Below are 13,088 nucleotides of genomic sequence, written 5' to 3' on the forward strand. Positions count from 1 at the left end.
GTATGTATATAAAGATCAAATAATCATGATTTATTTTCGATTTTGCATCTTCCTATAAGCGGTCATATCTGAAAGCGTTTCATTTACCATTTCATCACAACGTAATTGAAAGGAAACCCCCAGTAACAACTGTCTGAGCACAAAGTAAATTAGCACCTGGCCTGCATATTGGCATTTCCACTACAACTTTTCCCATATCTTCTCAATTTCCTCAGAACATCCTCCCATTTCCGTATCAAATAAAAAATATAGTACATTACACACTACATACACCAACTTAAACAATGAAAATACTGAACGTATATAATTTTTTCATAACGAATAACTACAGTCATAGAAAATATGCAGTGCGATCCTCCGTTCGCCAGAGCACCGGTCTTAAGGCTGCATCAGTCCGACGATTGTCAAACAAAAGTTGTTGTTGTCAACCACAAGTTGTTATTGTCAAACACCAGTTGTTGTCAAACACAAGTTGTTGTTGTCAAACACAAGTTGTTGTCAAACACAAGTTGTTGTCATCAAACACAAGTTGTTGTCAAACACAAGTTGTTGTTATCAAACACAAGTTGTTGCTGTTGTCAGACACAAGTTGTTGTTGTCAAACACAAGTTGTTGTCAATCACAAGTTGTTTTTTTCAATCACAAAATGTTGTCAAACACAAGTTGTTGTTGTCAACCACCAGTTGTTGTTGTCAACCACCAGTTGTTGTTGTCAACCACCAGTTGTTGTTGTCAACCACCAGTTGTTGTCAAAGAAAAGTTGTTGTTTTCAAACACAAGTTTTTGTTGTCAACCACCAGTTGTCAAACACAAGTTGTTGTTGTCTAACACAAATTGTTGTTGTCAACCACAAGTTGTTGTCTAACACAAGTTGTTGTTGTCAACCACAAGTTGTTGTCTAACACAAGTTGTTGTTGTCAACCACAAGTTGTTGTCTAACACAAGTTGTTGTTGTCAAACACAAGTTGTTGTTGTCAAACACAAGTTGTTGTTGTTGTCAACCACAAGTTGTTGTTAACCACAAGTTGTTGTTAACCACAAGTTGTTGTTAACCACAAGTTGTTGTCTAACACAAGTTGTTGTTGTCAAACACAAGCTGTTGTTGTTGTCAAACAAGTTGTTATTATCAAACACAAGTTGTTGTTGTCAAACACAAGTTGTTGTTATCAAACACACGTTGTTGTCAAACACACGTTGTTGTCAAACACACGTTGTTGTTGTGAAACACAAGTTCTTGTTGTCAAACACAAGTTGTTGTCAATCACAAGTTGTTGTTTTCAATCACAAGATGTTGTTAAACATAAGTTCTTGTCAAAAACAAGTTGCTGTTGAAAGTTGTTGTTGTCAAACACAGGTTGTTGTCAAACACAAGTTGTTGTTGTCAACCACAAGTTGTTGACAACCACAAGTTGTTGTCAAAAACAAGTTGTCGTCATCAAACAAGTTGTTGTTTTCAATCACAAAATGTTGTCAAACATAAGTTGTTGTCAAAAACAAGTTGTTGTTGTCAAACACAGGTTGTTGTCAAACACAAGTTGTTGTTGTCAAACACAAGTTGTTGTCAATCACAAGTTGTTTTTTTCAATCACAAAATGTTGTCAAACACAAGTTGTTGTTGTCAACCACCAGTTGTTGTTGTCAACCACCAGTTGTTGTTGTCAACCACCAGTTGTTGTTGTCAACCACAAGTTGTTGTCAAAGAAAAGTTGTTGTTTTCAAACACAAGTTTTTGTTGTCAACCACCAGTTGTCAAACACAAGTTGTTGTTGTCTAACACAAATTGTTGTTGTCAACCACAAGTTGTTGTCTAACACAAGTTGTTGTTGTCAACCACAAGTTGTTGTCTAACACAAGTTGTTGTTGTCAACCACAAGTTGTTGTCTAACACAAGTTGTTGTTGTCAAACACAAGTTGTTGTTGTCAAACACAAGTTGTTGTTGTTGTCAACCACAAGTTGTTGTTAACCACAAGTTGTTGTTAACCACAAGTTGTTGTCTAACACAAGTTGTTGTTGTCAAACACAAGCTGTTGTTGTTGTCAAACAAGTTGTTATCAAACACAAGTTGTTGTTGTCAAACACAAGTTGTTGTTATCAAACACACGTTGTTGTCAAACACACGTTGTTGTCAAACACACGTTGTTGTTGTGAAACACAAGTTCTTGTTGTCAAACACAAGTTGTTGTCAATCAAAAGTTGTTGTTTTCAATCACAAGATGTTGTTAAACATAAGTTCTTGTCAAAAACAAGTTGCTGTTGAAAGTTGTTGTTGTCAAACACAGGTTGTTGTCAAACACAAGTTGTTGTTGTCAACCACAAGTTGTTGACAACCACAAGTTGTTGTCAAAAACAAGTTGTCGTCATCAAACAAGTTGTTGTTTTCAATCACAAAATGTTGTCAAACATAAGTTGTTGTCAAAAACAAGTTGTTGTTGTCAAACACAGGTTGTTGTCAAACACAAGTTGTTGTTGTCAAACAAAAGTTGTTGTTGTCAAACACAAGTTTTTTTTGTCAACCACCAGTTGTCAACCACAAGTTGTTGTCAACCACAAGCTGGTGTTGTCTAACACAAGTTGTTGTCATCAAACACAAGTTGTTGTCAAAAACAAGTTGTTGTCAAAAACAAGTTGTTGTCAAACAAGTTGTTGTTGTCAAACAAGTTGTTGTTGTCAAACAAGTTGTTGTTGTCAAACACAAGTTGTTGCTGTTGCCAGACACAAGTTGTTGTTGTTGTCAACCACCAGTTGTTGTTGTCAACCACCAGTTGTTGTCAAACAAAAGTTGTTGTTGTCAACCACAAGTTGTTGTTGTCTTACACAAGTTGTTGTTGTCTTACACAAGTTGTTGTTGTCAAACACAAATTGTTGTTGTCAAACACAAGTTGTTGTCAAACACAGGTTGTTGTTGTTGTCAAACACAGGTTGTTGTTGTTGTTGTCTAACGCAAGTTATTGTTGTCAAACAAAAGTTGTTGTTATCAAACAAGTTGTCGTTGTGAAGCACAAGTTGTTGTTGTCAACCACAAGTTGTTGTCTAACACAAGTTGTTCTGTCAACCACAAGTTGTTGTCAAACACAAGTTGTTGTCAAACAAAAGTTGTTGTCAAACACAAGTTGTTGTTGTCAACCACGAGTTGTTGTTGTCAACCACGAGTTGTTGTCAACCACAAGTTGTTGTTGTCAAACACAAGTTGTTGTCAAACACAAGTTGTTGTCAAACACAAGTTGTTGTCAAACACAAGTTGTTGTCATCAAACAAGTTGCTGTTGTCAAACACAAGTTGTTGTCAAAAACAAGTTGTTGTTGTCAAACACAGGTTGTTGTCAAACACAAGTTGCTGTTGTCAAACACAAGTTGTTGTTGTCAACCACCAGTTGTTGTTGTCAACCACCAGTTGTTGTTCTCAACCACCAGTTGTTGTTGTCAAACAAAAGTTGTTGTCAAACACAAGTTGTTGTTGTCAACCACCAGTTGTTGTTGTCAACCACCAGTTGTTGTCAACCACAAGTTGTTGTCAACCACCATTTGTTGTTGTCAAACAAAAGTTTTTGTTGTCAACCACCAGGTGTCAACCACAAGTTGTTGTCAACCACAAGTTGTTGTTGTTATCAAACACAAGTTGTTGTTGTCAAACACAAATTGTTGTTGTCAAACACAAGTTGTTGTCAACCACAAGTTGTCAAACACAGGTTGTTGTTGTCAAACACATGTTGTTGTTGTCTAACGCAAGTTATTGTTGTTAAACAAAAGTTGTTATCAAACAAGTTGTCGTTGTCAAGCACATGTTGTTGTTGTTGTTGTTGTCAACCACAAGTTGTTGTCTAACACAAGTTGTTGTTGTCAAAAACAAGTTGTTGTTAAAAACAAGTTGTTGTTGTCAAACACAAGTTGTTGTTGTCAAACACAAGTTGTTGTCAAACAAGTTGTTGTTGTCAATCATAAGTTGTTGTTGTTATCAAACACAAGTTGTTGTGGTCAAACACACGTTGTTATTGTCAAACATACGTTGATGTTGTGAAAGACAAGTTGTTGTTGTCAAACACACGTTGATGTTGTGAAACACAAGTTGTTGTTGTCAAACACAAGTTGTTGTTGTCAATCACAAGTTGTTGTTGTCAAACACAAGTTGTTGTCAAACAAGTTGTTGTTGTCAATCATAAGTTGTTGTTGTTGTTGTTATCAAACACAAGTTGTTGTGGTCAAACACACGTTGTTATTGTCAAACATACGTTGATGTTGTGAAATACAAGTTGTTGTTGTCAAACACACGTTGATGTTGTGAAACACAAGTTGTTGTTGTCAAACACAAGTTGTTGTTGTTGTCAATCACAAGTTGTTGTGTTCAATCGCAAGATGTTGTCAAACATAAGTTGTTGTCAAAAACAAGTTGTTGTCAAACACAGGTTGTTGTCAAACACAAGTTGCTGTTGTCAAACACAAGTTGTTGTTGTCAGCCACCAGTTGTTGTTGTCAAACAAAAGTTGTTGTCAAACACAAGTTGTTGTCAAACCACCACTTGTTGTCAACCACAAGTTGTTGTCAAACACAAGTTGCTGTTGTCAAACACAAGTTGTTGTTGTCAACCACCAGTTGTTGTTAACAAACAAAAGTTGTTGTCAAACACAAGTTGTTGTTGTCAAACCACCACTTGTTGTCAACCACAAGTTGTTGTTGTCAATCACAAGTTGTTGTTTTCAATCACAAGTTGTTGTCAAACACAAGTTGTTGTCAAACATAAGTTCCTGTTGTCAAACACAAGTTCCTGTTGTCAAACACACGTTGTTGTCAAACAAAAGTTGTTGTTGTCAACCACAAGTTGTTGTTGTCAACCACAAGTTGTTGTCAACCACAAGTTGTTGTCAACCACAAGTTGTTGTTGTCAACCACAAGTTGTTGTTGTCAAACACAAGTTGTTGTTGTCAACCACAAGTTGTTGTCAAACACAAGTTGTTGTTGTCAACCACAAGTTGTTGTTGTCAACCACAAGTTGTTGTCAACCACAAGTTGTTGTCAACCACCAGTTGTTGTTGTCAAACAAAAGTTGTTGTTGTCAAACACAAGTTTTTGTTGTCAACCACCAGTTGTCAACCACAAGTTGTTGTTGTCAAACACAAGTTGTTGTTGTCAAACACAAATTGTTGTTGTCAAACACTAGTTGTTGTTGTCAAATACAGGTTGTTGTCAAACACATGTTGTTGTTGTTGTCTAACGCAAGTAATTGTTGTCAAACAAAAGTTGCTGTTCTCAAACAAGTTGTCGTTGTCAAGCACAAGTTGTTGTCTAACACAAGTTGTTGTTGTTGTCAAAACAAGTTGTTGTTGTTAAAAACAAGTTGTTGTTGTCAAGCACAAGTTGTTGTTGTCAAGCACAAGTTGTTGTTGTTGTCAAACACAAGTTGTTGTCAAACAGTTGTTGTTGTCAAACACAAGTTGTTATTGTTATCAAACACAAGTTGTTGTTGTCAAGCACAAGTTGTTGTTGTTGTCAAACACAATTTGTTGTTGTCAATCACAAGTTGTTGTTTTGTTCTGTCAACCACAAGTTGTTGTCAAACACAAGATGTTGTCAAACATAAGTTGTTGTCAAAAACAAGTTGTTGTTGTCAAACACAGGTTGTTGTCAAACACAAGTTGCTGTTGTCAAACACAAGTTGTTGTTGTCAACCACCAGTTGTTGTCAAACAAAAGTTGTTGTCAAACACAAGTTGTTGTTGCCAACCAGCAGTTGTTGTCAACCACAAGTTGTTGTCAACCACCAGTTGGTGTCAACCACAAGTTGTTGTCAACCACAAGTTGTTGTTAAACACAAGTTGTTGTTGTCAAACACACGTTGTTGTCATCAAACAAGTTGTAGTTTTCAATCACAAGATGTTGTCAAACATAAGTTGTCAAAAACAAGTTGTTGTTGTTGTTGTCAAACACAGGTTGTTGTCAAACAAAAGTTGTTGTCAAACACAAGTTGTTGTTCTCAACCACCAGTTGTTGTCAACCACCAATTGTTGTCAATCACAAGTTGTTGTCAACCACAAGTTGTTGTTGTCAAACACAAGTTGTTGTCAAACACAAGTTGTTGTCATCAAACAAGTTGTTGTCAACCACAAGTTGTTGTCAACCACAAGTTGTTGTCTAACACAAGTTGTTGTTGTCAATAACAAGTTGTTGTCAAAAACAAGTTGTCAAAAACAAGTTGTTGTTGTCAAAAACAAGTTGTTGTTGTCAAACACAAATTGTTGTTGTCAAACACAAGTTGTTGTTGTCAAACAAGTTGTTGTTATCAAACATCAGTTGTTGTTATCAAACACAAATTTGTTGTTGTCAAACACAAGTTGTTTACGAACAAAAATGAGCAGAGTATAATTGTATATTGTGTTAATTGAATGGCAGTGAATGTTGCACTAAAGTATGTCATAAAACACATTCCTGCGGAGGGAGCTGGTAGGAACGTTGGGTTGCTCAGTCAATGGCCAGGGTCAACGGCAGCATGGTGTATTTCGCAAATATGCCCGACTGTGAGGGCGGGCACAAGCCGGCGTAAGTAGGTTAAACGTTGAGTTTCATAAGGGCACCACTGGGTGACCAGCCCCTCCCTGCTCAACCCCACCCTCCCTCCCTACCCGCCCAGCCCCACCCTCCTTCCCTCCCCTCCCCGCCCAGCCCCACCCTCCCTCCCTCCCGTCCCAGCCCAGCCCCACCCTCCCTCCCCGCCCATCCCCACCCTCCCTCCTCCCTGCGCAGCCCCACCCTCGCTCCCTCCCCGCCCAACCCCACCCTCCCTCCCTACCCGCCCAGCCCCACCCTCCCTCCCTCCCCGCCCAACCCCACCCTCCCTCCCTGCGCAGCCCCACCCTCCCTCCCTCCCCGCCCATCCCCACCCTCCCTCCCTCCCCGCCCAGCCCCACCCTCCCTCCCTCCCCGCCCAACCCCACCCTCCCTCCCTACCCGCCCAGCCCCACCCTCCCTCCCTCCCCGCCTAGCCCCACCCTCCCTCCCTCCCCACCCAGCCCCACCCTCTTTTTTTAACGATCAGAAGAAACAGAAAGATGCTCGGTCTTTCGATACTTTGCTTCGTTCATCATGTCGTCTTTTTTTGTCTTTTTGTTTGCTTATGCGCCCCCTTTTTTAAATAAAAGATATAACACGGTTTTCCCATGCACCATAAATCCCATTGTGTGCCACTGTGTTCATAAACACCAGCAAACAAAAATCACCCTTAAAAATCCATCACCAGATCCCCTGCTTTCGCCACATTACACAAAGCACCCTCGGTAGCCCAACGCATCGAAAAAGATGCGACACCCCTCGTCAACTGAGCGTACCGAAATTCCAGCCAAATTCTGGCAGAAACCAAGGCCTTGAAGATGCGGCAGTGGCTGGGGAAGCCGCTCCCGACAATTGCGCATTTTATGGCCCTATAGATGGCCAGTTTGGTGTTGTTCATGATAAAGTTAATCAACCCCTCTATATCCTTGGTACCCTCGTTCCCCCTATATCCAAAAATAAGAATTGTGGGGGAGAAATGAAGATTTAATTTCAGTATAATATTGTGTACCAGCTTATAGAGTGAGTCTAGGCTTTTGCAGCGTACGTATTGATGTGCCATTTATTCGAGCTCACCACAGAATCTGCATTCAGGATTTGTGTCTGTGAAAAGTGCCAGGAATGTGTTCGTGGTCACAGTCCCATGGGCAATGCTCCAGCTAAGATCACCGTGGCGCTTGTATGATGGATTTGAGTAAAACAGCTCCCAATGAGGCCTCACGCGATCACTGCAGGGCATCGTGTCCCTCCAAGCGTAGCCCTTACGTGACATTATTATTTGTTGGAGGAAATCGACCATTTGGGCGTACAGCTTTTTCCGGTCTACACCTGAGAAGCACCCCTCCTGGTCATTCCCCGAGGTGTGCCCCCCGTGCTGCTGTGAGGAAAAGAGGTGAGTGTGCTCCCGTGCTGGGACGACATTCAGTTTTGGTGGCACTGGGCCACCGCCGGCTGACTCATCACCAACACTCACAGCAGGCGCACTCCCCACTGCTGTTGAGAAGGACCTTCGTATCCCATTCACAAGTTTTGCGGCGAGTCTCACTGAGTGCATTTTGGTCATTGCAATTATCTCAGCAAGGAGAAGCCACTGCCCCTCCGTGCCTGGTTTCACTAAATCGCCCACCCTCGTGAGACGTGCGTCCACCATGCGTTTTTCCATGGCAGGGCCCACAAGAGAGGGTAGTGCCATGTTGGGGTTCCATAACAGCGGCTCGTGAGCGAATTCTGATGGTGACTGGGGTGTATTTAGTCTGGCGGTGACAAGGAAACTCCAGGTATATAGGATACTCCTGTAGAAGTGGGGAATCTGTGCGAATGGAATACCTTTAATGTCCATAAAGAAGAGCTGCTTGCTGTACTGAAGGCCCTCGAGGTTATTCAGAAAAAAAGATGCTGTGGAACCCCACATGGGTGATGGGGCCGTGTAAAGAAACCTCTGTACGGCTTGTAGACGAAATGTAGAGAGCTGGCTCCATACACACACTAGACCGTGCCCGCCCTCCCGCAGTGGTAAGGCCAAGTTACCAGCAGCCACACGGTGCTTCCTCTGCGACCAGAAGAAGGCAGCTATCAGTCTCTGAAGTTTTGCTATGAGGTATGCGGGTGGAGTGAGGGAAAAGAAGTGGTGCCACAAGGTGGATGCAACCAACTGGTTCACCACCAGTGCTTTCCCTCTTAACGTGAGAGACTTGCGCAGGCGCCTCCAAGGCTCCAGTCGTTTCCTCACCTTCTCTTCCAAGAAATCCCAATTTTCCTGCAGTGGTTTTTCTCCAGGCCCCAGGAGCATGCCGAGATGGTGCAGATGCTCTTTGCTCCACGTTATTGTTTTGGCCAACTCTGGGAATTGGTCTTCGTCCCACCTCCCAACAAGCAGCCCACTGCACTTCTCACAGTTCATCCTAGAGGAGGACGCACGGGAGTAAACCTCTTGGCACTCGTGCAGCCGTTCGATGTCATCAAAACTTAGTAAAAAGAGGAGGATGTCATCGGCATATGCTGTGAGGGTCACTCTCATACTAGGCTCTTTTAGTCAATCCGGTGAGTCGGCGTCTGAGTAGATGCAGAAAAGGCTCCACGACGAGGGTGTAGAGCTGTCCTGACTAGTCCAGCCTTGCCTGATACCTCTTCTGAAATTTATAGGAGCAATTAGTCCGCCATTAACTTTAACCAGACACTGGGCCATGTTGTACAGCAGATTAATCAATCCTATGAAGCAGGTCCCAACACCAAACGCTTTCAGAGTGCCAAGAAGATACTGGTGATCAGCCCTTTCAAAGGCTCTCTTGATCAAAGGAGAGAAAGGCAAGTGGGAAGTTCAAATGCTCCGACAGACTGATCAAATCTCTGACCAGGAAAATCCCATCATGGATGGTCCTCCCTGGAACAGTGTATGCCTGATCATCGGCAATAATCTTAGCCAACACCCTCTTAAGCCTTGCAGATGCAGCTTTCGCGAGAATCTTATAGTCTGTGCTCAGCACTTAGACTGGACACCAATTTTTAAGGTATCTGAGGTTGCCCTTTTTCGGAATCAGTGTGAGCACGGCTCTCCTCCAGGACTGAGGCATCATGTTGGTCTCCACTGCTTCATCCAGCACGACTTTGTAGTCTTCACGAATGGAGTGCCAAAAATGATGATAAAACTCGCCCGTCTGCCCATCAATCCCTGGGGATTTGTTCCTGGCCAGGGCACTCACTGCCATGTCCAGGTCGCTTTGTTCGACCTCTTCTTCTTCACTCAAAGTAGGCAGGTCCTTCCAGATTTCATTCTGGGCCACTGTGGATATATGCTCTGGAGAGAAGAGATTCGCATAGTACTGTGCTATTGTTGTAGCTATCTGATTATTGTAGGAAACAAGGACCTCCTTGTCATCAAATAAATGCTCCATGGCTTTGCGTCTACCATTCTGCTTCCCTAATGAGAAAAAAAGTGTCGAGCTAGAGTCCATATCAAGGGTATCTTTAAAACGATAGCGTACAAATGCCCCTTTTGCCTTTTCTTTCTGCAACCCTTATAGACATTCTAGGGTCTCCACATATTCCTGCAGCAGGCCTGGATCGTCCCCAATCTTCCGCTTTTGCTCTAAAATATGGACCCTGTTCTCCAGCTCACAAATTTCTCGGTCAATATTTGTTGTTTCCCCAGGCGTACAACTGACACAGTTTTTGATGTGTACTTTCCTTATGTCCCACCATTGTGCTAAGCTATTAAACCGATCTTTCTTTCCCTGCCACTGCACCCAGAAGACCCAAAAAACACCAGTGAAGGTGGTGTCTTGCAAAAGGGCATTATTGAAACGCCAGTATGCCGATCCCCTTGGGACCCCTCGTATTTTCATTTTAAGTAGTATTAGGCGATGATCGGCCAGTGGTGCCGCCTGAATATTGGACGACACTGCACTATTTTCAAGGTCTTTTGAGATGTAAAACCGGTCAATCCTTGACTGTGACAGTGTTCTGTCAGCCCGGGTTCTTGTAAAGGTGAAACCTTGCTGCTTTGGATGTTGCGTCCGCCACACATCTACAAGACTGTACATGTGGACACATGCCGCAAGGTATTCAGGACACCGCTTTTGCAATGCTCGGTGCCAGTGCGGTCGAGGACATCGAGTGCACAGTTGAAATCTCCTCCCAAAATCAGACACTCGTCATTCGGGATGTTTTTGAGATGGTCCTGTAACTCATTGAAAAAAAAAAAGTTTTTCCGCATCATATGAGGTGGACAGAAATGTCATTAAGTTTGATCGTTACGTCGAGGGCTCTTCCCGGTACCACCTCAACCTGGTTAACTATGGTAGGTGTAAACCCCAGTGCAAATAACGTTACCACTCCTGAAGAATAATGAGTAAGGTGACTGAAAAACAAATCACCTTTCCATTCCGTTTCCCATTTATCCTCCTCGCTGGTTGTAAGATGCGTCTCCTGCACAAAGAACACCGAGGCTTTCGGGTGATCTCCGCGGTGAGGGACCCTCTCCCGAGTCACTTGTTGGGTGTGCTTCTTTAGCACCCTTGTCCACCGTTGCCTCACTGTTGGATTGGGCATTTGCTGTCTTTGGGCAGTGTTTATTAATATGCCCCTCTGCTTTGCATAGGTTGCATTTTAGCACATCCCTGCAGTAAAACAGCCTATGGGCCCTTCCTCCATGCATGACCACAAAGGAGCCCTCCTCAAGCTGCCCATAGGGCACCAGCATGTAGACCTGTCTTCTAAAAGACAAGACATGCCTCAAGGCAGGATTTTTGAGGCCCAAAGGCACACGCTGTAGGTTGGAAGTCAGCGTGCCCAACTTAGCCAGGTTATCTTGGATGTCTTTATCGGGAATGTAGGGCGGACGTTGGATACGATTACGCGTACCGATGGTGATGACAGTGGCTCCAAGGCGAGGTGCCAATTGTCAACCGTCAGCCCCTTCTCCATGGTGGCGTTTGCCACCTTTTTGGGCTCCATGAAGAAAACCACCCTTCCGCTCACCTTGGAGGCATACTTTATCGAGCCTCCAGGCACGATGGCGCCCAGCGCTTCCACGTAGACTTCGAGCGGGACATCGGTGGAAGCCGGGCAGCAGATCCCAGCCTCGCATGGAGGCTCCAGCTGCTGCTGCTGCGGGTGCTTTGCAGGCCCCAGAGACCGGCCTTGCGTAGGCGCGGTAGCTTTCGCGTATGTTGTTGCGGGTCGGGTGGACATATTCACTCGTGTGAGATGTCACACACAACCACTAAAGCAAACCTCTCTATTTTCTAAAGCCAAGAAAAAAATTAACAAAAAAACAACTATAAACGAAAAAGAATGTATATAAAGATGGTCAACCCTGTTTTATGACCACCTTCTCATAATTACTATTACTGCTGTCCACCCAAAGCTCCCCTGGAGAGGGTAAAATTACTTAAAGTCCATGGGTTTTTTTCAAGAGGAGAAGAAATAAAACGAAAATGTAGAAAAAAAGCACACCAATAAAAATAAAAATATGTAAACACGCTGGCAGCACAAACAAAGAGGGGTCTAAAGGGGATGTTAGCACTGCACTCACACCGGCTGGTGTGGTACAGTGTCAACACGTGGTGTGTATAACACGTGGAAGCACACGAGACAAAGGAACGGAAAAAAAACACGAAAAACCACCAAATTCTAAAAATTGCTTGAGGAACAAAGGAACTCAAAATCGAAATAACAACAAAGAAAAGCGTGATTATGAAATCAACTATCAAATCGGATAATGCGGAGAGAAAAGACACCTGTACACTGCAGAGAGCGCAGGCGCGCCCTAAACAGTGAAAAACAACAGAGAAGAACAAAGAAAGAAGGACAAAGGAAGTCTAAACAAACAAATAATCTGATCACAAATTGTGTATGAAGCAAGACACTTACTGTTGGTGAAAATACATCCGATAAAACGGTGAGAAAAATAAAGTTTTAGAGGTAAGGCCAGGAGCTTCGGGTGAAATACCCCCCCCCCGCCCGCCCAGCCCCACCCCCCCGCCCGCCCAGCCCCACCCCCCCGCCCGCCCAGCCCCACCCCCCCGCCCGCCCAGCCCCACCCCCCCGCCCGCCCAGCCCCACCCCCCCGCCCGCCCAGCCCCACCCCCCCGCCCGCCCAGCCCCACCCCCCCCCCGCCCAGCCCCACCCCCCCCGCCCAGCCCCACCCCCCCCCCCGCCCCACCCCCCCCCCGCCCAGCCCCACCCCCCCCCCGCCCAGCCCCACCCACCCCCCCCCGCCCTCCCCTCCCCACTTAGCCCCTCTCCACCATCCCCTCCCCACCCTCCCTCCCCACCCAGCCCCCCACCCTCCCCTCTTCACCTAGCCTCACCCCTCCCATTTTTGGATGCACGACGGACGGACACAATAATCCCCTGTTGGCTGGTGTAACCAGAGGTTCCTACCAGTAACACTTCACTGCATTTCACCTTAGCACTGTATATAACTGACCTTAAATTTGTTCTAATTCACTGCTCTCTTCTGCTTTCAGTCGCTGGGGTTCAAATAAATTGGATTGCAGTACAATATCTGGAAAATCACCGAGAAATGTCTATTTAACCAAAATTTTGAAGCA

General features: G+C 44.0%; 1 protein-coding gene across 1 annotated transcript in view; it reads right to left on the bottom strand.

Moving 5' to 3' along the window:
* The window catches only part of LOC142922706 (NACHT, LRR and PYD domains-containing protein 3-like), a 54,536-nt gene that overhangs the window by 6,697 nt on the left and 34,751 nt on the right, over positions 1-13,088 (bottom strand). The window lies entirely within an intron of this gene.

This window comes from Petromyzon marinus, unplaced genomic scaffold, assembly GCF_048934315.1.
Source record: "Petromyzon marinus isolate PM22_M1 ecotype Great Lakes invasive population unplaced genomic scaffold, UKy_Petmar_22M1.pri1.0 PM_Scaffold_141, whole genome shotgun sequence".
NCBI classification, from domain to species: domain Eukaryota; kingdom Metazoa; phylum Chordata; class Hyperoartia; order Petromyzontiformes; family Petromyzontidae; genus Petromyzon; species Petromyzon marinus.